The following is a 26,169-nucleotide window of genomic DNA, read 5'->3' on the forward strand; positions in this document are numbered from 1 at the left end:
CACTCACCCATTGGACTCTATGCTACTTTCTCCCCACCCTCCTCTCGCTTATCTCTCCACGCTTCAGGCTCACTGCCTTTATTCCTGATGAAGGGCTTTTTCTCTGCCCTTTGGATGCTGCATGAACTGCTGTGCTCTTCCAGCACCACTGACCCAGAATCTGGGTTCCAGCATCTGCAGTCATTGTTGTTACCTCCCATCACATGACCCAACATCTCAACACAAGCAGGACACACTGCGCATGCTCCAGCCAACAGTGACCCCGGGTGATTGATGTCAGCACCGGACCAATGAAAGGACGGTGGGCGGAGCTGGAGGACCTAGCGGGAGGTTGATCCTCCAACCAATCACAGTGAATGAAGGGCGGAGCTAAAGTAAACCATGTGATCACCCTCGCGCCCGACGCAGAGTCGCTGTAATGAATGCTCGGGAAGTTATGAAGAGAAAGGAGACGGTAAGGAAAGAAATAATCAGGGAAACGGGACAAAATCTGTGTTGCCATGAGCGGAGAGGTTTTACAAACAAATTGTGCACGTCGGAAAACACAAATGTGAACGTCCCAGTCCCGTGTTTGCAGTAAATGGGGAATTGCCTCAGCGGCTGCAGGCCTGAGTGAGCGCCGCCATCTTTATTCGGGACAAGGATTCACTGGACACGTGCGGAGCCGCCATCTTTGTAGGGGGCAAGGTGCAGCCAGGCGCATGTGCAGCCTCTCTCGAGTACAGAGTCATTGTGATGACAGCAGCCAATCCTGCTCTGAGTCACCTCTGGGCTCCCTCAGGACCACTTTGTCAATGTCTAGCTTCCTCAGTCTCCAACCATGGGGGTATGTTTGGTCTGTTTATACTGTATTATTACTTTTATAGACCATTTGTAAATGAGTTTTTCACGTGGCCCAGCCCCTGACCATGTGCTGCTCTATTATCAGATTATTTTGTCTTGAATATTTTTGAGTCAAGAATTCTTTTTTCCAATAAGCAAGTGTATTTTCCTTCAGTTTCTGGCTATCAAATTCTGCACCACTTTCATTCCCTGTCATGCATTTTGCACCCCCTTGAACTGTGTTTCTCCTTCCACAGATCCCAGTGATTAATGCCAAAGCCCTGTTGCCTGGGGAGAGGGTGATGCTTGACTTTCTTGTACAGCTGCAGTTTGTGTGGTGAAGGTGCTCCCACAATGTGGTTGGGTAAGAGACATTACAGATTATTCATTACAGCAACAGTGATGATTTGAAGATAATGTCCAAATCAAGAACAGTTTGTAATTTTATTATCATGCTTATAATTTCATATAAAATATCATTGAGAATTTTAGATATAAAGCCAGAGATGGAGATATTAGGTCAGGTGACCAAAAGCATTGCCAAAAAGCAGGTTTTGAGGGATGTCTTAAAGGTGGAACGCAGACCTGTGATGTTTTGTCTGCAAATTCCAGACCATGTTGCTTTAGCAACTGTAGAATCAGCTACACAGTTGAAGTAATGAATTAACAAATTATTGGGAGTCTCGAAGTAAATGGATTGACGAGGTCTCAAAGGATGTGTGGTGCATGGAGCTAGGGATGAGAACAGCCAGGAATCAAGTCAAGAATGAGAATTTTAAATTGTTGTTGCTTATAGGAGCCTTTTGACGGATGAACATGTTTGGGGAGAAGTGAGTACGTGGGCGATAGAGCTTTCAATTTTTCTTGAGATTACAGGGAGGTTGAATTTGGGAGGCTGGCCAGGAGTGTGTTTGGATAATTTAAGTCTGGAGATAACACACGATGGATGAGAGTTTCAGTATATGAGCTGAGATGAGGGTGGAATCAGCTAGAAATAGTGGTGTTGGAGTGGGACTGGGCTGTCACTCTTACCTCACCTCTGGGATTCAGCTGGTTGTCAGGTTGTGAATCAGGTGGTAACACAATCGGGAGCTGAGTGGCCCTGGTGGAGCCTAAAATGAGTGTCACTCAGTTGGCTGTTGCTGAGCAGCTGCTGCTTGATAGCCCTGTTGATGAATACTTCCATCACTTTACTGCTGATCGAGGGAAATTGCCTGGGTTGGAGTTGACCTGTGTTTTTTGTGTTGAACATCCCTGGGCAATGTTCCACATTGTCAGTCAATGCCAGTGCTGGATGGGTACGTGGCTTTGTGGGTGGCAAGTTCTGGAGCACAAGTTATCAGTATAATTGCCAGAATGTTAGCAGGACCCATAGCCTTTACACTACTTAACCATTTCTTGGTATTATTCGAACTAAATCAAACTGACTTAAAACTCACGTGTGTGATTTTGGAAACCACTGTTGAAGGCTGAGATGGATCATCCCACTTTGCAACTGGCTGAGAATTGCTGCAAATGCTGTATGGATGTGCGAGATCCCTCCGTTAGTTAGGGTGGGGATATCTGTTGTGCTTCCTGCAACAAGTTGATTAATTGTCCATTACCATTCACAAGTGGGTGTGGCAGAATTCTGATCTGATCCATTGGTTGTGGGATCGTTTAGCTCTGTTGCCTGATGCTGATGCTGTTTAAAATGCAGATGGTCCTGTTTGGTAGCTTCAACAGGTTGGCACTTCATTTTTAGGTATGCCTGGTGCTGCTCATGGCATGCCCTCCTTTCCTGTCCATTGTGATGGGTGAGTGCGGGATGTACAAACCCATGAGGTTACAGATTGTGCTGGAGTACAGTTCTGCTGCTGTTGTTATCCCATAGTGCCTCAGAGAGATCCAGTTTGAGTTCCTACATCTGTCCCATTTAGCACGGTGATAGTACCACTCAGCTCAATGGAGGTTTTTCTCAACTTTAAGGTGAGGCTTTGTCTCCAAAAAGACAGTGGGATGGTCGCTCTTACCGATACTGTCATGGACAGATACATTTGCAGCTGGCAGATACATGCTGATAAGATCCAGTATGTTTTTCCCTCTTGCTGGTTCCGTTATCGCCTGCTGCAAACCCAGTTGAGCAGCTATGTCCTTGAGGAACCGACCAGCCCAGTCAGTAATCCTGCTGCTGAGCTACTCTTGGTAGAGGACATTGAAATCCTGTACCCAGAGTAGGCTTGTCACCATTTATTACCTCAGTGCTTCCTCCAAGTGTTGTTCAACATGGAGGAGCACTGAGTCATCAGCCGTGGTACGTGGTAATCAGCAGGAGCCATGAGACTTCCTGGTGTCCAAAGTCAATGCTGAGTACTCCCAGGGCAAATGGTTCCTGTGTGTACACCACTATGCCATCACCTCTGCCTGGTCTGTCCTGCTGGTGGGACAGGACATATCCAGAGATTTCAGGAGAAAGTGAAGACTGCAGATGCTGGAGATCAGAGTCGAGAATGTGGTGCTGGAAAAGCACAGCAGGTCGGGCTGATGAAGGGCTTAGGCTCGAATCGTCGATTATCCTGCTCCTCAGATGCTGCCTGACCTGTTGTGTTTTCCATCATCGCACTCTCGATATCTAGGGATGGTGACGTTGGTGTCTAGCCATTATCTGTAAGGGATGACTCTGTGAGTATGACTTTGTCAGGCTTTTCCTTGACTAGTCTGTGAGACAGCTCGCCACGTTTTGGCACAAAAAAAACCCGGATGTTAGTGAGCAGGATGTTGGAGAGTCGAGAGGGCTGATTCTGTGGTTGTATTTCCTAATGCCTTGTTAGATGCCAAGTGGTCCATCCAGTTTCATTCCTTTGTTGAGACTTTGCAGTGATTAATACAGTGAGTAGCTTGTTGGGCGACTGTCAGGTTGGCAGGAGTTTTTTCGCCATGGAGATCAGGAGATTCCTAATTGCAGTTATTTTTTTCTTGAATTGGCAAATGGTGGAATCTGAATATGCGATTTGAACAAGGACTTCAGTTGTACATTTTAATATTCTGGATAAAAGTTAAATACATTAGGTTTGTTCACTCATTTTAAATATCACTAACTCTGGTTTTGTTTCTTTGTAAAACACTGCCCACCATCCTGTCTCCTTCATCCTTCTCTCCAACAACAAGAGCAAGGAGCACATTGAGTTTCTCTGTCACTAAGACTGAGACAATCCGATCAACTGCCTCTGCTGCTTCCCTCCCTCTCACTAGCCCAACGAGACAAACTACCTCACATTGTGTTCCTGATTTTTGTCCCAAACTTGCAATTTTCTCCAGTCTCTTGTCAAGCCTTATCAGAGCTCATCTTGATCTTTTACTAGTCTCGCTAAACCACAGACATTCCAATTCTGTTTCCTCCTCATCACAACCCCCTCGCCAATTCACAGATATTGTTCCTTGTTCTGTCTGTCTGTCTTTTCTGGTTATGTCCTTCTCATCCATTCTGCAAATAACTAACGTTTGACCTCACCATCATTTGTAAATCCTGCTCCATCTCCACTTTCCCTTTCCTTTCTGAATTCCTTGTATTTGGTGTCGCTGAAGGATCTATCCTTGCTCTCTCCTGTATCTCACCTACATACTGCCAGGAGGTGACATCGTCTAAAAGCACAGTGTGAGGATTCACATGTACACTGACGATGCCTAGCTCTCCCTCCCCATCATCCCTCTCCATTGCTCCACTGTTACTCAGTTATCAAACTGCTTATCGCATTCCCACTACTCGATTAACTGCAATTTCCTACAATGAAACATTGTTACGGTTAAACCCATTACCTTCAGTTGCTATTACAAATTCCTTTCCCTTCCTGCTGAGCCCCTCCCTCTCGCTGGGTGCAGTCTGAGGTAGAACTAGACTAGACTCATCACAATATTGCTGTTATATCTGTAACCCCAAGGTGACTTTTTGATCAGACATCTACACAATCATAAACACCAGGAATTCCAGTCTCTAAAATGTTGCTTGTCTCCACCTTACCCCCAACTCCATTATTAATGAAACCCCTTACCGTGTCGGCGTTGCCTTCAACTTGATGAATCTGAAACAGAACCCTTGATTTCGTGACTGACTCAGAATCTGCTAGCTTTCAGTGTTTCCTGCACAAATTTCCCCCGGTGCCTTTGTGGTGCAGCTTTCTACAGTTTCCACCATGTAAATAGCACTCTGTTCCTTATTATCCCCTCCAAAATTACCGACTTTGTATTTTCTCAACTTATACTCCATCTGACAACTTGTTGACCCCTTCTCCTGTGCATCTCTCACTCTTCACAATCCTCTTAGAACTTTACAGTTACACCTTTTCTAGGAGTTCCACCCCCCCTCCCCTTCTAAACATTTACTGGGAGCACTGGGCAATGTGAAGCATGCAGAGTTGCTCTGTTTTTAGAGATACTCTATGGGAGGAGCTTGCTGCCCATTGGGCAAGTTGCCTCCATTCTGACCATCGAGCTGCATGAGTCTTTCACATCCCATGTCTTATTGATGAGGCACAGCGGTAGCACGGAAGGAAAAAATGAGAAGCAAATCCTGCTCTCCACATCTCACTGACTCCGGGAACATTCTGTCCCGTGTATCAAAGATCTGCCCTGTTCAGTCACATGAAGTCCCAAGGTGGAAACGCCTAGAAACCCACATAGATTTCCATCTGAACTGACTGCTGACCTCCACAAGGAGTAATGTGTCCAGTCATCCTGGGCCAGGAGGAGGGGATGGTGTGAGATTTTAACCTGAGCTGACAGTGACGGATTTTATAAACGTGTATTACAGTATACTACAGGTGGACATTCAGATGGTAATCTCAGTCATTGTAACACCAAACTTTGATTGAATTAGTCAGTTCATCAGGACCTGGATATTCGCATTGTGTGTGAGTATTGTATTCCATCTGAATCCCATTTACTGCATAAAAGTTCTCCTTTGAATCTTCCCAAACCTTTAATGTGTGTCCTGTAAGCCTTGTAGAATGAGCTGATGGGCGTAAAGTTGATTATTATAACGTGTAACTTTCTAAACCCTCTGTCACAGCTCCCCTCAATTGCCTTTGCTACAAGGAGAACAACCTTAGTTTCCCCAAACCCCTGATTCCCCAATGTCTGTTTGCTCTCTATAAGGCACACGTCAGGATTGTGTTGGAACATTCTCCACTTGCCTGCATCAGTGCAGCCCCCAACAATATTAAAGGAAGTGAACATCCTCCAGGACAAAGCACTGTGCCTGAGTGGTGTCCCATGTACCACCTTCAGCATTTCCTCTCCCCACCCCAGAGACACAGTGGCATCACTGTGTAAAAGGGAAAGGCAGCATTGTCCTCCCAGACCATAGGGCTGCTCTCTCATTAGGGAGGAAACTGGAGCCCCTGGAAGAAACCCATGCAGACACTGGGAGAATGGGCAAGTTCCACAGAGACAGTTGTCCAAAGCTGGAACCGAACCTGGGGCCCTGGCAGCAGGGCTAATCACTGAGCCACTGTGCCACCCTCCAATTGTAATTTGATTCACAACTACCACTTCCTCTGATAGTTCATTCCACACACAAACCATTGTCTGAACAAAAATAAACAAAAAATTCCCGAACACGTTTTTAAAGCCATTCTGCTGTCCCCTTAAAAGCTATGTCCCCAGTCTTGAAACGCGTCCCTTCCTGGAAAGGACACCTGCTGTTCACATTACTGATACCACCCCTCCGTGATTTTAGTCTAATAAGGTCACTCCTCAGCCTCCTGCGCACCAGTGAAAGAAGTCGCAGCCTATCCAGCCTCTGCTTAGAATTCAAGCTATCCATTCCCATCAACATCCTGGGACATCGCTTCTGAATCCGCTCCAAATACATAATGTCCTCCCGATATCAGCATGACCAGAACTGGACACAGAATTCCAGAAAAGGCCTCCCCAACATCCAAAATAACGTCCCAACTTCTGTACTCAGCGGTCTGAGCAATGAAGGCAAGTGTGCTAAGCACCTTCTTAACCACCCTGTCTCCATGTGACACAGACGTGAAAGATCCGAATCCCTTGGCCTCTTTGTTCCATATCACTACTCGAGGCCCTGTTTTAATTAGTGTAAGTCTGCCCTCGTTTGTTTTATCAAGATGTAATGTTTTGCATTTATTCCAATCCAAAAAAAAACCCTGAGCATTAAAGACAGTAGGAGTATACTTAAGAGGGAAATCAGGAGGGCAAAAAGGGGACATGAGATAGCTTTGTCAAATAGAGTTATGAATAATCCCAAGGGTGTTTATAAATACATTAAGAACGAAAGTGTAACTCGAGAGAGAATAGGGCTCCTCAAGGATCAGCAAGGTAGCCTATGCGTGGAGCCGCAGGAGATGGGAGAGATACTAACTGAATATTTTGCATCAGTGTTTACTGTGGAGAAGGACATGGGCAATATAGAATGTGGGGAAATAGATGTCGAGATGTTGAATATGTCCATCTTACAAAGGAGGACGTGCTGGGTGTCTTGTAACCTGTAAAGCTTGGTTAATCCCCAGCACCTGATCAGGTGTACCCGAGAACTCAGGGAAGCTGGGGATGTGATTGCTGGGCCTCTTGCTAAGATATTTGTATCATCAATTATCACAGGTGAGATGCCGAAAGACGAGAGGTTGGTTAACGTGGTGCCGCTATTTAAGAAAGGTGGTAAGGACAAGCCAGGGAACTATCGACCCGTGAGCCTGATATTGATGCTGGGCAAGTTGTTGGAGGGAATCCTGAGGAACAAGATGCGCATGTATTCTGAAAAGCAAGGACTGATTAGTGATAGTCAGCATGACTATGTGCGTGGGAAATCCTATCTCTCAAACTTGATTGAGTTATTTGAAGATGTATCAAACAGGGTTGATGAGGGGAGAGAGGTGGGCATGATCAATGGAATTCAGTAAGGCTGCTCGACAAGCTTCCCCATGGAAGACTGGTTAGCAAGGTTAGATCTCATGGAATATAGGGTGAACTCACCGTTTGGATATAGAACTGGCTCAAATGTAGAAGGCAGGATGGTGGTGGAGGGTTGTTTTTCAGATTGGAGGCATGTGACCAGTGGAGTGCTGCAAGGATCAGTGCTGGGTCCACTACTTTTCGTCATTTATATATATATGGTTTAGATATGAGCATAGGAGATACAGTTGATAAGTTTGCAGATGACACCAAAATTGGAAGTATAGTGGACAGCGAAGAGGGTACCTCAAATTACAACAGGATGTTGTTCAGATGGGTGAGAAGTGGCATATGGAGTTTAATTCAGATAAATGTGACGTGCTGCATTTTGGAAAAGCAAATCTTAACAGGACTGATACACTTAGTGCCAAATTCCTAAATAGTGTTGACGAACAAAGATATCTTGCAGTGCAGGTTCATATTTCCTTGAACGGAGAGTTGCAGGTAGATAGGATATTGAAGAAAGTGTTTGGAATACATTCCTTTATTGATCAGAGCATTGAGTATAGAAGTTGGAAGGTCATGTACAGGACATTGGTTAGGCCTCTTTTGGAATATTGTGTGCAATTCTGTTCTCCGTGAATCGGAAGGATGTTGTGAAACTTGAAGAGGTTCAACAAAGATTTACAAGGGTATTGTCAGGGTTTGAGCTGCAGGAAGAGAGCAAAAAGGCTGGGGCTTTCTTTCCTTGGAGCATCAGAGAGTGAGGGGTGACCTCCATAGAGGTTTATAAACTCATTGGTAGCACGGATACGGTAAACAGACCAGGTCTTTTCACTGAGTAGGAGAGTCCAGAAATAGAGAGCATAGGTTGAGGGTGAGAGGGGAAAGATATAAAAGGGAACTAAGGAGCAACTTTTTCACGCAGAGAGTGGTGCGTGTATGGAATAAGCTGCCAGAAGAAGTGGTGGAGGCTGACAATTATAGCATTTTAAAGGCATTTGGATACTTGACATGAATAGGAAAGATTTAGAGGGATGTGGCCCAGGTGCTGGCAAGAGGGATAAGATTATCTGGTCGGCATGGACAAATTTGACCGAAGGCTCTGTTTCGTGCTGTTCATCTGTGACTCACAGCTCAGTGAGTTTCGGTCTCTTCAAAGACAAATCTTAGTCTGTTTTATTTTAGTAAAGCTACAACATTCAGTAGGGCGACGATTTATTTCTTTAAATACACATCTTATGATACTTTGATTAAGTTTTTTTTAATATAAAATACTGGTACTAATTTATTCTAGAGTCGTGTTTTGTAAAGCTGTAAGGCTGTGTGCCTTTTTCTGTGTCTGTGGACTGTTAAGGTGCAGAGATGGCCATTTGTACAGTGATGTGCTCTTCCTGTTGGATGTAGGAGATTAAGGAAAGTTTCAATGATCCTGATTGTCTGCAGGAAGTGAGGATGCAAATCCTGTAGGATTTCATGGATCAGATGGAGCGATGGTTAAAGGTAATGAAGAATTTACAGGAGCCGGGGGTTGGGGGGGTGGGGGGAGGTGAGATAGGTGGCGGTTTCAGAAAGGTAGGAAAACTGCCGATCCAGTCAGGGAGATTGGTTTCCTCTCGGAAAGGTAGGAGTGGAGGGCAAGTAGTGCAGGAGTCTCCTGTGGTTATTTCCATCTCAAACCAGTATACTGTTCTCGAAAGCATCGGGGGTCACACTCTCAGGGGAATATCGCACTGATAGCCAAGTTACTAGTGTAATGAATCTAGTGTAATGTGAGGTATAACAGGTTCCACGCGATCGATGGTGATAGGGGGCTCTCTAGTCTGCAGCACAGACTGCAGTTTCTGTAGCTGATAGTGAGACATCAGAATGGGGTGGTGCCTCCCTACTGCCTGGGTGAAGGATGGTTCCGACGGTGCAGAATATTCTGAAAGGGGAGAATGATCAGTGGGAGGTCGCTGTACATTGGTACCAATGACATAAGAGAAAAGGATGAAGTCCTGATGAGAGAATATAGCAAATTAGCCTGGAGAATAATAAGCAGATTGTGGTGGGTAGTAATATCTGGATTACTCCCGGTGCCACATGCTAGCGAGAGCAGGAATAGCAGGGTAGAGCAGATGAATGCGTGGCCAAGGATCTGATACAGGGGAGAAAGATTCACATTTTTGGATCATTGGAATCTCTGCTGGGGGAGAGGTGACGTGCATAAGACGGATGGATTACACCTGAATTGGAAGGTGTCTGATATCCAAGCAGGGAGATTTGCTAGTGCTGCTTGGGAGGCATTAAACCAGTGAGGGCATGGGGGTAAACCTAAAGAGATAGTGAGAAAGGAGGGAAGTCTGAGGCTGGTACAGTTGAGAAGTTAGACAGGCAAGGGCAAGGCACAGAATGAGGTCGGACTGACAAGGTACAATAGACAATAGGTGCAGGAATAGGCCATTCTGCCCTTTGAGCCAGCACCACCATTCATTATGATCATGGCTGACCATCCACAATCAGTATCCTGTTCCTGTCTTATCTCCGTAACACTTGATTCCATTATCTTTAACAGCTCTATCCATCTCTTTCTTGAAACTATCCAGAGACGTGGCCTCCACTGCCTTCTGGGGCAGTGCATTCCATGTGTCCACTACTCTCTGGGTGAAGACGTTTCTCCTCAACTCTCTTCTAAATGGCCTCTCCCTTATTTTTAACCTGCATCCTCTGGTTCTGGACTCACCCATCCATGGAAACATGCTTCCTGCCTCCAGAGTGTCCAACCTTTTAATAATCTTGTAGGTCTCAATCAGATCCCCTCTCATTCTTCTAAACTCCAGTGTATACAAGCTCAGTCGCTCCAATCTTTCAACATATGATCATTCCGGGAATTGTCCTCGTGAACCTACCCAATACTCCCTCAATAGCCACAATGCTCTTCCTCAAATGTGGAGACCAAAACTGCCCACAATACTCCAGGTGCGGTCTTACCAGGGCCCTGTACAGCTGCAGAAGGACCTCTTTGCTCCTATACTCAATTCCTCTTGTTATGAGGGCCAGCATGCAGTGAGCTTTCTTCACTACCTGCTGTACCTGCATGTTTGCTTTCATTGACTGATGTACAACACACCGAGATCTCGTTGTACTTCCCTTTACAAAACATGACTCCTTTTAGATAGTAATCTGCCTTCCTGTTCTTGCCTCCAAAGTGGATAACCACACATTTATTCACCTTAAACTGCATCTGCTATGCATCCGTCCACTCACCTAGCCTGACCAAGTTAACCTGTATTCTCATAACATTGTCCTCACATTTCACCCTGCCACCCAGATTTGTGTCATCAGCAAATTTGCTAATATTACTTTTAATGTGTTCATCTATTTTATCAATGTATATTGCGGTCCCAGGACCGAGGACACAGCTGCGGTCCCAGCACCGAACCTTGTGGTACCCCACTAGTCACTGCCTGCCATTCCGAAAGGAAGCGTTTATCACTACACTTTGCTTCCTGTCAGCCAGCCAATTTTCAATCCAAGTCAGTATATTCCCCTTTGTAAATCCATGCTGACTCTGAGGAATCCTATTACTGCTATCCAAATGAGCCATAATTTCATCTTTTGTAATTGACTCAGCGTCTTTCTCACCACTGACATCAGGCTAACCGGTCTATAATTCCTTGTTTTCTCTCACCCACCTTTCTGGAAAAGTGGGACAACATTAGCCACCCTCCAATCTGACTCTATATCTCCTGATTCTGTATCTCCCCCTTCGCAAGGGACTGAACGTCATTCCTCACCAATAGGGCCATCCCACCCCCTCTGCCCATCAGTCTGTCCTTTTGATAGCACTGCACTGCCTTTATTTCAATGCAAGAGGTTTTACAGGGAAAGCAGATGAGCTTCAGATATGGTTTTGAACATGGGACTGGGATATAGTATGCATTACAGAAACGTGGCTTAGGTTGGAAAGGACAGGTAGCTTAATGTTCCAGGGAATAGATGTAAGAGGAAGGATAGAAAGGGGGATAAGAGAGAAGATGGGATGGTGTTTTTGATTTGGGATAACATTATTGTTGTGCTTAGCGAGGATATTCATGGGGGTTCGCCCGTTGAAATTACTTGGGTGGAACTGGGAAATAAGAACAGGATGATACCTCATTGAGGTTGTTTGTGTAGGTTTCGTACAGGTGCTTTGGTTTCCTCCCACAGACCAAAGATGTGCAGGTTTGGTGGATAATCCAGGCTGAATTGCCTATAATGTTCAGGGATGTGCACGCTATGTGGATTGGCCTTGGGAAATGCAGCGTTACAATGGTAGGATAGGAGGCTGTGAGGGTCAGTGTGGATGTGATGGGCCGAATGGCCTGCTTCCACACTTGGGATTCTCTGACAATAATTCTACTAGTTTTAAAATAGTTGCAGAAAATAATAGACCAGATCTAAAAGCTGGTGTTCAAAATTGGACAAAGGTGAATTTTGACGGTACAAGGCGAGAACTTTCAATATTTCTTTGCAACCCCAGGCAAAGGGACGGCTGGAAAGTGGGAACATAAGAACAGAAGGAATAGGAGCAGGGGTAGGCCATCTGGCCCGTCAAGCCTGCTCTGCTATTCAATAAGATCAGGGCTGATCTTTTCATGGCCTCAGCTCCACATTCCTGCTGTCTCACCATAACCCTTAATTCCTTTCCTGTTTGCAAATCTACATTTTGCCTTAAAGACATTCAAGTTGATAACGTCAACTGCTACACTCAGCAGGGAATTCCACAGATTCATAACCCTTTAGCTGAAGAAGTTCCTCCTCAACTCTGTCCTAAATCAGATACCCCCTTACTTTGACGCTATGCTCTCTAGGTTGACCCACCCCCCAGTGGAAATAACCTCTCTGCTTCTATCTTATCTATTCACTTCTTAATTTTATTTTTTCCAATACAACTTCCCATTCTTCTAAATTCCAACAAGTATAGTCCCAGTCTATTCAATCTCTCCACATACACCATCCCTCTCAACTCCCAATTCAAACTAGTGACCCTCCTCTGCACCCCCTCCAGTGTCAGGAGACCAAACCTGTATTCCAGTACTCCAGGTGTGGCCTCACCAGCACCCTGTACAGCTGCAGCATAACTATCCCTCTAGCAAGGAAGGACAATGCACCCTTCACCATCTCTTCTAGTCCCCTGGGATGCATTCCATCACAGCCAGGAGACCCATGTACTTTTGGGCTGTTATCTTTCCCAACACTACCTCTTTACTGAGAATGACTGTTTCTATGTCCTCATCTGCGATTGCCTCCATAGGCCTGTGAAAATGAGACAACAAGAGAACATAGACAGTATGTTCCTGTTAAGGCCAAGTCTGGTAGGTGTAGAGAATGCTGTGTGTCTAGGGAAATTGAGGGACTGGTCAAAAAGATGGAGGGATATGGCAGGTACAGACAGCTGGGTTTTAATGAATCCCTCAGAGTATAGGGGCAATAGGAGTACACTCGAGGGAAAACAGGAGGGCAAAAAGGCTACAAGAGATAGCTTTGGGGGGGAAAGAGGTTTAAGGACAATCCAAAGAGATTCTACCAAACACTAAGGACAAAAGAGTAACCAGGCAGAGAATAGGGACCCTCAAAGATCAACAAGGCTGTCTGTGGAACCACAGAAGGTGGGAGAGATACTACCCAAGGATTTCATGTCAGCTTTTACTGAAAGAGGATATGGAAGCTAGAGAGTTTGGAGAAATAAATAGTGATATCTTGACAACTGTCCATATTACAGAGGAGGTTGTACGGGATGTCTTATACAGAAAGCTGAGTAAATCTGTGGGACCTGATCAGGTGTATCCCAAATCTTTGTGGGAAGTTAGGGAAGTGATTTTCGGGTCCCTCGCTGAGATATTTCTATCACCGATAGCCACAGGTGAGGCGCTGCAAGACAGGCACCATTATTTGAGAAAGGTGATGAGGGAAGGCCAGGGAACAGTACACCGGTGAGCCTGAGGGTAGTGGCAGACAAGGTGTTGGAAGGAATTCTGAAGGACAGGTTTATATGTAATTGGAAATGTAAGAAGTGATTAGGAATAGTCAGCATGGCTTTGTACATACATCACTAACTTGGACTTCAGAAAGACATTCAAAAAGGTCCACATAACAGACTGGTTAGCAAGTTAGACACCATGGGATGCAGAGAGAACCAGCTATTATATACAAATTGGCGGGAAGGTTGGGGACGGAGGATAGTGCTTTTCGGACTGGAGGCCTGTGATGAGCAATATGGTGTAAGGATCGGTGCAGGGTTCACTGCTTTTCATCATTTATATCAATGATTTCTGTGAATATATGAGGTATAGTTAGTAGGTTTACAGTAGACATCAAAATTTGAGGTGTACTGGACAGCGAAGAAGGTTAACTCAGAGTACAATGGGACTTCAATCAAATGGGCTGAGGATTGTCAGATCGAGTTTATTTCAGATAAATGTGAGATCCTCCATTTTGGAAAAGCAAATGAGGGCAGGAATTATACATTTAATGGGAAGGTCCTGGGGAGTGTTGCTGAACAAAGAGACCTTGGAGTGCAGATTCATAGTTCCTTGAAAGTGGAATCATAGGCAGGGTAGTGAAGAAGGTGTTTAGTGTACTTGCCTTTACTGGTCAGTACATTTGAGTAGTGAAGTTGGGACGTCATTTTGCAGCGGCACAGCACATTGATTCATCCACTTCTGGAATTCTGCTTTCAGTCCTGGTCTCCCTGCTATCGGAATGATATTGTGAAACTTGCAAGGGTTCGGAAAAGATGTGCAAAGATGTTGCCAGGTTTGAGGGTTTGAGCTATATAGGTAGAGGGTGAATAGGCTGGGGCTGTTTCCCCGGAGCATCGGATACAGTTGTGAGGGGCAAGGATAGGGTGAAATCCCAGGGTCTTATTCCCAGGATATGTGAGTCCAAAGCTTAGAGCACAGGCTTCAGGTGTGAGGGAAAAGATTGAAAAGAGATTTAAGGGGCAATGTTTCCAGCTGAACACGGTACGTGTGTGGAAGGAGCTGCCAGAGAAAGTGTGGAGGCTGGTACAATTACCCAATTATGCCTTTGAGATGTTGTATGTGATTAGCAAAAGTTTAGAAGGATATACGCCAAGTGCTGGTGGATGGGATGAGATTAATTTAGGATATCTGGTCAGCATGGACAAGTTTTGGATCGAAGGGTCTGTTACTCTGCTGTACATCTTTATGGCACTACTAAAATTAAGATGGGTTTCTATTTTATGGAGAGTTAGCAGAAGATCAACTAATTCTTCTTGGAGCTGAGAAGGTTAGGCAGGAATTTCGACCAGGAGCAGATTTCTTTGCAGGATATTTAATTTACAGAGAGACAGAGGGAGAAATTATTAACGTCACAATTTTGAGTAACTACCTTCAGGTAAATGGCTAATAAAATAGGTTAAAAATGTGAAGATTATTGTACTCACTAAGTTCTGAGCATCTGGAACAGTTTGTCCGCCAGCTGGATGCAGATCCAGTAGTTATTGAGAAAACGAATTTAGAATGTAACTTTTTTAAGGAAGGATTTGGAGGTCTACAGACAAATGGGAGGTGAGTTGGGATAGACTGGCACCATGTCCAGAGCGGCCAGTACAGCTGAATAGCCCCAAACCCTTGTCCTCTGTGTTACTGCCTCATTCACTGTGAATGATGAAGCTTATCCCAGGGCAGAGTCATAGAGACATACAGCATGGAATTAGACCCTTTGGTCGAACTGGTCCATGCCGACCAGATATCCCAACATTTGGCACATATCCCTCTACACCCTTCCTATTCACATACCCATCCAGATGCCAAATGGTGTAACTGTACCAGCCTCCACCACTTTCCTGAACAGAAGATTCCATACAGGCACCCATCTCAGTGTGAAAAAAAGTTGCCTCTTGGGTCACTTTTAAATATTTCCCCTCTCACCTTAAACCTACACCCTCTCGTTCTAGACTCCCCCACCCCAGGGAAAAGACCTTGTCTATTTTTCCCATCCATACTCCTCATGATTTTATAAAGTTCTATGAGGTCACCCCTCAGCATCCGATGCTCTTGGGAGGAGCCCACTCATGTCACAATGGGGCCCGGGTGATTGACAGCAGCTTCAGACCAATAGGAGAATTGGCGTGATCCTCCAGCCAATGGGAGTGAATTGGGGTGGGTCCAGCAGGCCAACACATGGCCATGAGCTGTGCAGGCACAGTGTCACGGTGAGGGGGGGGGGTCCTAGTGAGTGTGAAGGGAGTGGGAGAGACTGCAAAGTCTGGTGAAGAAATGGAGCTATTGTGGACTGGGAGGGTTTATAAACGCACAGTTTTAGGCTGCTAGACCTGAATTAGAAATTCCTGGTAAATTAGAACCAAAAGAACTGCGGATGCTGTAAATCTCGCACAACAACCAGAAGGTACTGGTAAAACTCAGCAGGTCTGGCAGCATCTGTGAAGAGAAATCAGAGTTAACATTTTGGATCCGCTGACCCTTCCTCAGAACTGATGTTACTGAAAATTAATGTCGGTTTATATGCAGAAGGTAGGGGTTAAGGAATAAATGATAGGTGGTGATATAGTCCAAGAGCAGTTGGACAAAGGAGTGGATAACGATCTGGCTGGGGGAGGGTGAATAGCTGTTTCTGGGGACTGTTCGTGGCTAACTATAGCTAATGTGTAATGGCAGGCTATGTGATAACAAGGCCTTGTGTGTGGGTTAAGAGGCTAGGGCGCTAGGTCATTGGAGAGTTCAGGACGTGAAATTATTGAATTTGATACTGGGGATGGAGGTGTGCAGGGTCCCCAAGTAGAAGATGAGGTGTTGTTCTTCCAGCTTGTGTTAACGTGTGGCACTGGAAAAGCACAGCAGATCAGGCAGCATCTCAGGAACAGGAGAATCAACGTTTTCGGCATATTCCTTTTATCAGGAATGCCGGGATTGGGTGGGGTGGGAGGGAGTAAGAGGGCTGAGAGATAAATAAGAAGTGTGGGTCCGGTTGGTGGGAAGGGAGCTAGGAAGGCAATAGGTAGATGTAGGTGGAGGGTAATGGAGAGAGGGTGGAGTGGATAATTGGAAAGGACGATGGACAGGTGGGACAGTTCAAGAGGGTGGTGTCGAGTTGGAGGGTTGGATCTGGGATAAGGCAGGGGAGGGGAGATGAGGAAACCTTGATTCTGTGGTTAAAGGGTCTCAATGTGGAAGATGAGGTTTTCTTTCTCCAGGCGTCGGGTGGCTGGGATTTGGTGGTGGAGGTGGCCCAGGACGTGAATGTCCTTGGCGGAGTGGGTGGGGAAGTTGAAGTGGTCGGCCACAGGATGGTGGAGTTGGTTGGTGCATGCATCCCAGAAATGTTCCCTGAAACATTCTGCAAGTTGGTGTTCTTTGTCAACTCCCCAGTAGAGAGGAGACCACATCGAAAGCAAAGGCCATAATAGGTGAGGTGTTTGGATGCGCAGGAAAATCTCTGCTGGATGTGGAAGGGCCCTTTTGAGGTGTGGGCACAGGTTTTACACCTCTTGCAGTGGCAAATGAAGGTGCTGGGAGGGGACGGTGGGTTGGTGGGGAGCATGGATCTGACTAGAAATTCACAGGGAATGGCTTTTGAATGTAATGGAAATGTTTGAAGTGCAAGATAGTTGCTACTCATTTAAATTCTCTTAATGGGAGTAACTAGCTGAAACTAGAGAGACGTTGTGACAGGAGACCTCAGACCCGTGGTATGCTCCTCTTGTACAATGTGGGAAATAAGGGACACTTCCAGTGTCCGTGACGGCTATGTGTGCAGGATGAGTGCCCATCTGCAGCTACTGGGAAACTGCTTTTCAGACCTGGAGCTGAGAGTGGACTCACTGTGGAGCAATACTGAGAATATTATGGGCAGCACGTTCAGTGAGTTAGTCACACTGCAGGTGAGGGTTACACAGGCAGAAAGGGAATGGGTGACCATCAGATCAACTAAAAGGCTCAGGAAGGGAGTGCAGGACTCCCCAGTAATCATTCCCCCTTCTCAGACAGATATTGTGCACTGCTTGGGATTCTATAATGGGGGGAACAGGTGGGGTGGACTCTCAGGGGAAATCAGCAACAGCCAGGTCCATGACACCACAGAGAGCTCTGCTGCACAGAACGGGAGGAAGGAGAATGGCAGAGCTATAGTGACAGGGGATCCAGTAGTCAGGGTCAGAGACAGGCGTGTCTGTGGCCACAGACATGAATCCAGGACAGTGGAATTGAACCCAGGTCCATTTATTGATGAGTGCACAGAACAATAAAGGTCAGTGTCCCAAATGCAACCTTCAGCACTTGGTCACCCTGAAGCTCTACTGTCCAGGGACTGTGCACTTGTGCTGAGCCCTTCAGAGGGCTTGAAGGAGATGGGGAGAAAACAGGAACAGGGTTGTGTTGTAGATCTACAAACTAACCGTCACCCTCCACTTTTGGTCTCCCCCCTCTGTCTCCCACCTCCCATCGTACCTCCTCCCCACCGCAGGGAAAAGACCTTGTGTATTTACCTTATCCATGCCCCTACTGATTTTATAAACCTCTATAAGGTCACCCATCAGCCTCTAACGTTCCAGGGAAAACGGTGTATTCAGCGTCTCCCTGTAGCTCAAATCCTCCAACCCTGGCAACATGCCTGTAATACTTTTCTGACCCCTTTCAAGGTTCACAAAATTGTTTTGATAGGAAGGAGACCAGAATTGCACACAATATTCTAAGCGTGACCTAACCAATGTCCTGTACAGCCGCAATATGACTTCCCAACTCCTATACTCCGTGCTCTGAACAATAAAGGAAAGCATACTAAACATCTTCACTAATCTATCTACCTGCGATTCTGCTTTCAAGGAGCTATGAACCTGCACTCCAAGGTCTCTTTGTTCAGCAGCACTCCCGAGGACCTTACCATTAAGTGTATACTCCCTGCTAATATTTGCTTTTCCAAAATGCAGCACCTCACATTTATCTAAATTAAAGTCCATCTGCCACTTCTCAGCACATTCAACCATCTGATCAAGATCCTGTTGTAATCTGAGGTAATCCTCTTCACTGTCCACTACACCTCCAATTTTGATGTCATCTTACTATCATTACTTCCTATATTCACATCCAAATCATTAATATAAATTTATGAAAATTAGTGGATCCAGCACCGATCCTTTGTGACACCCCACTGGTCACAGGTCTCCAATCTGAAAATCAACCTTCCGCCACCACCCTCTGTATTCTATTTTTGAGCCAGTTTTGTATCCAAATGGCTAGTTCTCTCTGTATTCCATGAGATCTAATCTTGCTAACCGGTTTCCCATGGGGAACCTTGATGAATGTCTTACTGAAGACCATGTAGTTCATCTCCACCGCTTTGCACTGTCAATCCTCTTTGTTGTTACTTCAGAAGAATTGACTCAAATTCAATGGACGTGATTTCTCACACACAATGCCATTATTAATATCCACGACTTAATTCTGTACATTGGGGTCGGTGTCACCCAGTTATAGGTGTTAATATTCTGGATGAAGTTCATGTACACCAGCTTTGTGTTAGTGACTTTGTATTGTATCTTGTTAATATCACCAACACACGTGGGTTCCTTTGGAAAGGCAGTCCCTATATCCCTAACCCCCCTCCCATCTGCTGTGCCTCCTCCATCCTCACCGTCGAAAGTAAGTGGGAGGAGCTCATGGAGTTTCCATGTGAGTGAGATTGAGAACATCTTCCCTTCTTTCCACTAGCCCACCAGGAAATGGTGGTCGTGTCCTTACCTCTGGGCCAGGAGGATCGGGTTCAGGGTTGAGTAACAGCATCTTTGAAAAGGCCCAAGCCCAAGCAACCAGGCCATACTGTCTCCCAGCTGTCCCTGCCTGAGCCTCCAAACAGAACCTTCCTGTAGTTTCTCTCCTGTTAGACTCTCCCATTGCTCAGTTTGTCCAGGATCCAGCTGCACTGCTCCTGTCCCTCACTGACCTGTCCATTCCCCAGTGTCCCTCCACATTCATTCATTGTTTACAATCCCATTGTCCCAGTCCTCCAGCCCCGCCCCTTCACCCTATTGGGCAGCAGCTGCTGTCAATCACCAGGGCTCCTGTGTGATCTGGAGCATGCTCTGTAGGAAGGGAGACCAGTGCACAGGCACAGTGCTGGGCAATTGGTGGCGTATGTGCAGTATGGGTCAGTGCCAGGAAGGGAGGCTGTGGGTGTGTGGGATTAATCTGTCATTGGCAGCTCCCTCCCTTCCTCCCTCTGAGAACAGGACCCAGGGGAACGGCCCCTCCCCCGGTATCATGACAAGTGGTCAGCGTATCAGTGTGGGGAGCATTTTGCAGAAAGTTATCAGAACTCGGGAATGTTATGGAAATGAACAAAGATGGGCCTGCAATTAAAGTTCAAACTTGATTCATTTTAGTTCAACCAGATATGATTTTGGCCAGTGTGCGCAGGATGATTCTCATCAGAGGATGGGAGTGGGGAAAATAAATAAGAGGTTCCAGATTGTGGAAAAAAAATCAGTTCGTTCTGCCCCAGAAGGGAACCCTGAGAGGTTTGGGGAGGATTCACTAACACCCATTCCCCTGAGAGGTTTGGGGAGGATTCACTAACACCCAGGAGGCTCCGAGTCAGACTCATTGATTTGACTTGATTAGATTAGATTTCCTACAGTGTGGAAACAGGCCTTTCGGCCCAACCAGCCCACACTGACCATCGGAAGAGTAACCCACCCAGACCCATTTCCCTCTGACTAATGCACCTAACACTGGGCAATTTAGCTTGGCCAATTCACCTGGCCTGTGCATCTTTGGATTGTGGGAGGAAACCGGAGCACCCGGAGGCAACCCACGCAGGCACGGGGAGAATTGAACCTGGGACCCTAGTGCTGTCATGCCACCCTTTTTTTTGGTTCTTTGTCTGCAGGCAGGAGCTAGGAAGCTGAATTCAAATAGAGGAGAGTGAGTTAGAGCTGGGTGTGAAGGAAAGGAGTGAGGAGATTGGTTTGGATTTCAGCTCACAGAAGAGAGAAATTGTGAGACTGAGATTTAATGTTTTGGGGGAACAAAGAAACTACAATTTAATACTATAATTGTCTCATGAATTTCCATCCTGTGTTAACGGTGGTGACTTGTTTTCTCAGTTGTCGGGTACTGAACGGGCAGATTTGTGGATGAGAAATTCAAATTGAGCTTCATGTTCAGACCCGATGGTTACTTGATCCGTGCCGATCTGAATATCATTGGCCTTTTCATGTGGAAGGAAAGGTGTGTATTCTGTCCGTGGGCAAATATTTCAAATGTCAGTGTGTCTGGAAAAAATACTGAGACACAGCCAAGTCCATGTTAGCGTGGTGACTGTGGAGAGAGATTTAATTTGCTTTTAAAAGTCTGAAAAAACATGGCACATTTCCAAGGGACAATTAAGTCACAGATTTGTATGAGGATAAGTTTTAAATTAACCATGCAATCAGAAAGACACAAGGATACCTGCAACATGGAAAATGCAATGAAAATGGAATTGTTGTAAAGGAGTTGATTCTCGATCATGGTTTTTTATCCATTAGTGTTGTCACGTCGGTTCCAGTGCCATGGGGAAATACTGGAAATGTGATGAATGTAACGTAGGTTTCAGTTATTAAACTGGAAAAAGTGCAGACGAAACTTACAAGAAGTTTTGCCAGGGCTCAGGGGTCTGAATTATAGGGAGAGGTTGGACAGGCGAGGATTTTTGTTTTTTGATTAGAGCAGAGGAAACAGAGGGGGGGATCTTTTCTAGAAGTGTATAAGATCATGAGAGGCTTGGGTAAGGTGATGCACTCAGTCTCTTTCCCAGGAAATCAAGGAGTGGAGGAATCAGTTGAAGGTTAGAGGAGAAAGAATAAAAGGGAAGCTGAGGGGGCAACAGGTTTACACAGAGGGTGGTATGTATAAGGACTGAGCTGCCAGTGGAAGTGGTTGAGGTGGGTATATTAACAACAGGTAAAAGACATTTGGACAAATACATGGATAGCAAAGGGTCAGAAGCAGATGGGCCAAGTGCAGGGAAATGGGGTTAGTGTGGATGGACATTCTGGTCAGTTTGGGCCAAAGGGCCTGTCTCTGCTGTAGGGCTCTAACTCCAAGTCTATTTACTATTTCTCCTGCTATCTCTGGGAGCACCCTGGGATGTATTCCATCTGTGCAAAGAGACTTATCTACCTTTAGCTCCATTAGCTTGCCCAGCTCTAACGCTTTTGTGATAATGGTTATTTCTTTTTCCTCACCTTCCCCAGTTTCTTTATCAATTCTTGACATGTTCTTCGTATCATCCACTGTGAAGACTGACTGCTGTGTACTCCTATTCCTGAACCCTGCTGGATAGGAATAACTACGTTAGCAGAACTCTGAGAGGTCTTCTTTGGGTCTTTATTGATGAGCCATGGCAGTTACCTGGATAGTGTACATGCAGAACACCTCCAGGCAGCATCAGGTAACTCCTCGCTTGTCCGATGTATGGCTCCCATTCTTATACCTTTGTGGTTTGTGGTTTTGAATGGATGCTGCCTCTCAGTATTCTCTCCATGGCGATGGCAGTTAAAAAGTCGAGTTCAGCTCAGCACTTTGTGGTTAAACCACATACCCCTCCCCCACGCCCCTGTGGCTCAGTGAGGTATCTGACAGGCACTTCAGTTTCAGCTGGGCTGTCTGTCAGGATTCTGATGTGGAAGAACTGGTGTTAGAGCGGGGTGGGCAAAGTTTAAAAAAAAAACACACATCACCAGGTTATAGTCCAACAGGATTATTTGGAAGTACAAGCTTTAGGAATGTGCTGTGATTTTGAACTTGATCAGGATTATCTCTATTGTCACAGTTTCGTGTTTCAAAAATGACAGAGGCCATATGTTCCCCACACAATAGGTTCCCCTCTAGCAGTGCAAACTGCTATTCTGGCCCTGGGGACAGCTACTCATCACTTGTCTCCCCCAATCCCATTTAACGTTCTGCTGATCTTTAAAGTTTTTCTAATCTCCTAGTTTCTCCTTGCTCTTTGCCAATTTGTGTGTTTTCTATTTCAATTTGATAAGACTCCCTTATTTCCTGAGCCACCCAGGGCAGATTACTCCTTTTCCTACAGTCCTTCCTTTTCCCTGATATATACTTTTGCTGAGCAGTTTGAAATATCCTTTGATATTTCTCCACTGTCTGTCAACTGTCCCACCCTAAAGTCTTTGCTTCCAGTCTACATTAGCCAACTCCTGTCCCATCCTATTGTAGTCTCCTTTGTTTAAGCATAGGATCTGGATTGGATTCAATCTTCCCGCTTTCCAACTGTATTCTAAATTCAACCATACTTTTCACAAGTCTTTTATCAGATTACAAGGTGAGGCGATGTTTCCTGGGTGTTTTGGTTTTCATTATCAGAGACCTTGGCTTTGTAATAAAGTACAGGATGGATATTCACAACAGAGTATTCTGGACGGTGTGAATGTACTACACAGTCTAAAACCATAAATCACTGTCTCCCCTCAGTTTACATGATTTGGAGAATCCGATGTTGGACTGGGGTGTACAAAGTTAAAAATCACACAACACCAGGTTATAGTCCTTCAGGTTTAATTGGAAGCACACTAGATTTCGGAGCGTTGCTCCTTCATCATGATCCAATTACACCTGTTGGACTATAACCTGTTGTGTGATTTTTAACTCATCTCAGTTTAAAATTGCAAAATCATTATCTCCTACACGCTTCCTCACTATCTAAGTGTGGAACGCTAATCCACCTGACTATCCTGCATTTTCCAAAATCTCCTTTGGTGAAGGTGGTGAGTTTTGGATTCAGCTTTCCAGTTATTACCGTAAGAAGATGAGCACTGGGCACAGGAGAGGCAATGCAGCCCTTCGAACCAGCCCCACCATTTAATACGGTGATGATTGAGCTCACCTCGGTCTCAGCTGGATTTTCCCACCTGCTCTCTCTCACCCTTCATCTCATTGCAAATTCAACATCTGTATCTCTTCAGTAAATTTCCTCTTTGTCCTGGCATCCACTGTATTTTGAATAGGAATTCCACAGATTTACAGCACATTGAGATAGGTACATTCTTCCACAGAGAATAGAATAGAATCCCTACAGTGCAAAAACAGGGTATTCATCCATGGAGTCCACACCGATCCTATAATGAGCATCCCATTCAGACTCACCCATTCCCTGTATTTCCCATGGTTAATGGTTTAACCTGCGCATGCATGGATACTGTGGGCAATCTAGCATCGCCGATCCACTTTACCTGCACATATTTGGAATGTGAGATGAAACTGGAGCACCCAGAGGAAACGCCACAGACACGGGGAGAACATGTAAATTCCACAGGGTCGCCTAAGGCTGGAATCAAATCCAGGTCCCTGACGCTGTGAGTAAGCAATGCTAACCATTGAGCCACCTCTACTTAAAATCTGCTCCTCCTATGAACCTCCCCACCCCCCAGTTGACTGAATCTATATTCCTTACATCAGAAAATCAGGTTGTGGAAGCAGATGTCTCAGTAAAACCCAGTGACAGCCCACAGGTCCTGTCTGTCTGAATGGGGATCCTATACACAACATCCTCCAGCCTATACTTCTCATTCACTTTCTCGAGACAGGGCTCCAGTGGCTTCATGGGGACTACAACTCCCACAATCCCTGAGGCAGGGACCACGCGTGTGTACATGTACAGAATGTGGGCGGGTTTTGGAACATATGCTTTGGGTAAGTATACTTTGCGGAAAGTTTTTCACACTGGCTGGAGGAGGAATGCATCTGCTTATTGTATTGATCTGCTGGGGGGTCAAAGTGTCACCACACCCATGTAGGACCACTCTCCATCCCCAATTCATTGTAATGGTGGGAATCAACTAATGGGCATCAAAGAAGAATCTGACCCATTATCCCAGCCTGAAGGACCCTCTTCTGTCCAGGATCTGCCACCTCCCTTTCTGTTTCCTTTTGTTTCATTCTGCTGTTACATTATTGACTTGCAGCAACTGAAGGGAAAGGAAGTGAACCCAGAAAGGGTGCAGAGTCTAACCAGGGACTGGAAGTGGTGGCATGGATCTGTTTACCAGTAACTCCATGAGAATGGGGAGGGTGTACACTAGGGGGTAGCAGAGTCAGAATGGTGGGAGAGAGTAAGTGGGCTGGAGGGTTACAGCTTTGGGGGAAGAAAGGGGAAAAAGATATTGCAGAGAAACTAGAATTGTCTGTTCTGAATTTCTAACCTGTACATATTCCTTTATACAGGGTGCGAGATGGTGAAGGTTTGCAGACTGAAATCTCAAACTCATGTGCAGATTGTGATTATGTTAACCAGCATTTTAAGAACCAAAGATAGAGAATTACTCGGCCAAAATCCTGCACACACTCCCACACAGCATTGTCAGTCTCTCTGTGCCAAATGGACTGTGAATGGTACAAGACAGCAGCTCTCTACCACCTTCTCTAGGGTAACTAGAGATGGGGAATAAATGCTGGCTGAGCCAGTGATGCCCATATCCTGGAAATGGTTTCTATCTCTAGTTGCTGAACCCCAGTTGCTGTTACTGCAGGATGATGAGCGACGCTGAGTGCATCCTCCAGGAGGCAGCACCATCACATTACCCCTGCCTACACCCACACAGTAACACAGCAACGTCACTGGAACAAAAGGCAGTAAAACCAAAGGAAGACTTAGATATAGTTCTTCGAGGTAGAGTCCTGAAAGGGGATTGGAACACAGCAGGAACAGGAGACTGAGCTGGATGGTCAGCTGTTTCCCATTGAATGGTGGAGCAGGATTGAAATGGCTGAATGGTCTCCTCCTGCTGCTATCTCCCAGGTATGTATATAGTCATGGAGCCCGGGTAGGAAGGAGTGGGCAGGGATTCTCCAAGAGATTGCACTTCCACAACAGGTTTCAGTGAGCGATGGTTTGATGGATTTTATTTAACATTTACAAACCTTGTGTTAAAGATAAATTTTAAAATGTTGTGAAAGTTTTTTGAACAGCAAATAAAATTAAAGAAAATAATCTGTCTGAATATAACAGTTTTAAAACTTTCAACCTCTGTAAAACAAAATCCTGTCTATTCCCGGACACCACCACTTTCCAGCTACTCAAGCTCCCTCCCTGTCTGAACCTTTGGTTTGATTTAACTGCTTTTAAGGTCTCACTCTGTGAGCTGTGAAGCGTTCTTTTTCCCCATTTCTCTGACCAGAAATATTATCACAGCAACCTTCCCACCATCAAAATCATCATTACACCATTTGGCTTTTGATTAACATATAATCACCAGCAGTGAAAAAGTGAGGGCTGCAGATGCTGGAAACCAGAGCCTAGATTAGAGTGGTGCTGGAAAAGGGCTTTTGCTACAATGTTGATTTTCCGGCTCCTGACCTGCTGTGATTTTCCAGCATCACTCTAATCTAGACATATAATCACCCGCAGTAAACCATTTGTGTAACCAATTGAATATTTCCAAACAAAGCCCATTAC

General features: G+C 45.5%; 1 long non-coding RNA gene across 1 annotated transcript; it reads left to right on the top strand.

Annotated features, from left to right (window-relative positions):
* Positions 1-391: 391 nt before the first annotated feature.
* On the top strand, positions 392-22,062 carry LOC132813900 (uncharacterized). Its single transcript, XR_009644204.1, has 3 exons — positions 392-454; positions 1,080-1,186; positions 21,953-22,062. It is a non-coding gene; the product is annotated as an uncharacterized LOC132813900 (long non-coding RNA).
* Positions 22,063-26,169: the final 4,107 nt, after the last annotated feature.

This window comes from Hemiscyllium ocellatum, unplaced genomic scaffold, assembly GCF_020745735.1.
Source record: "Hemiscyllium ocellatum isolate sHemOce1 unplaced genomic scaffold, sHemOce1.pat.X.cur. scaffold_529_pat_ctg1, whole genome shotgun sequence".
NCBI classification, from domain to species: Eukaryota; Metazoa; Chordata; class Chondrichthyes; order Orectolobiformes; family Hemiscylliidae; genus Hemiscyllium; species Hemiscyllium ocellatum.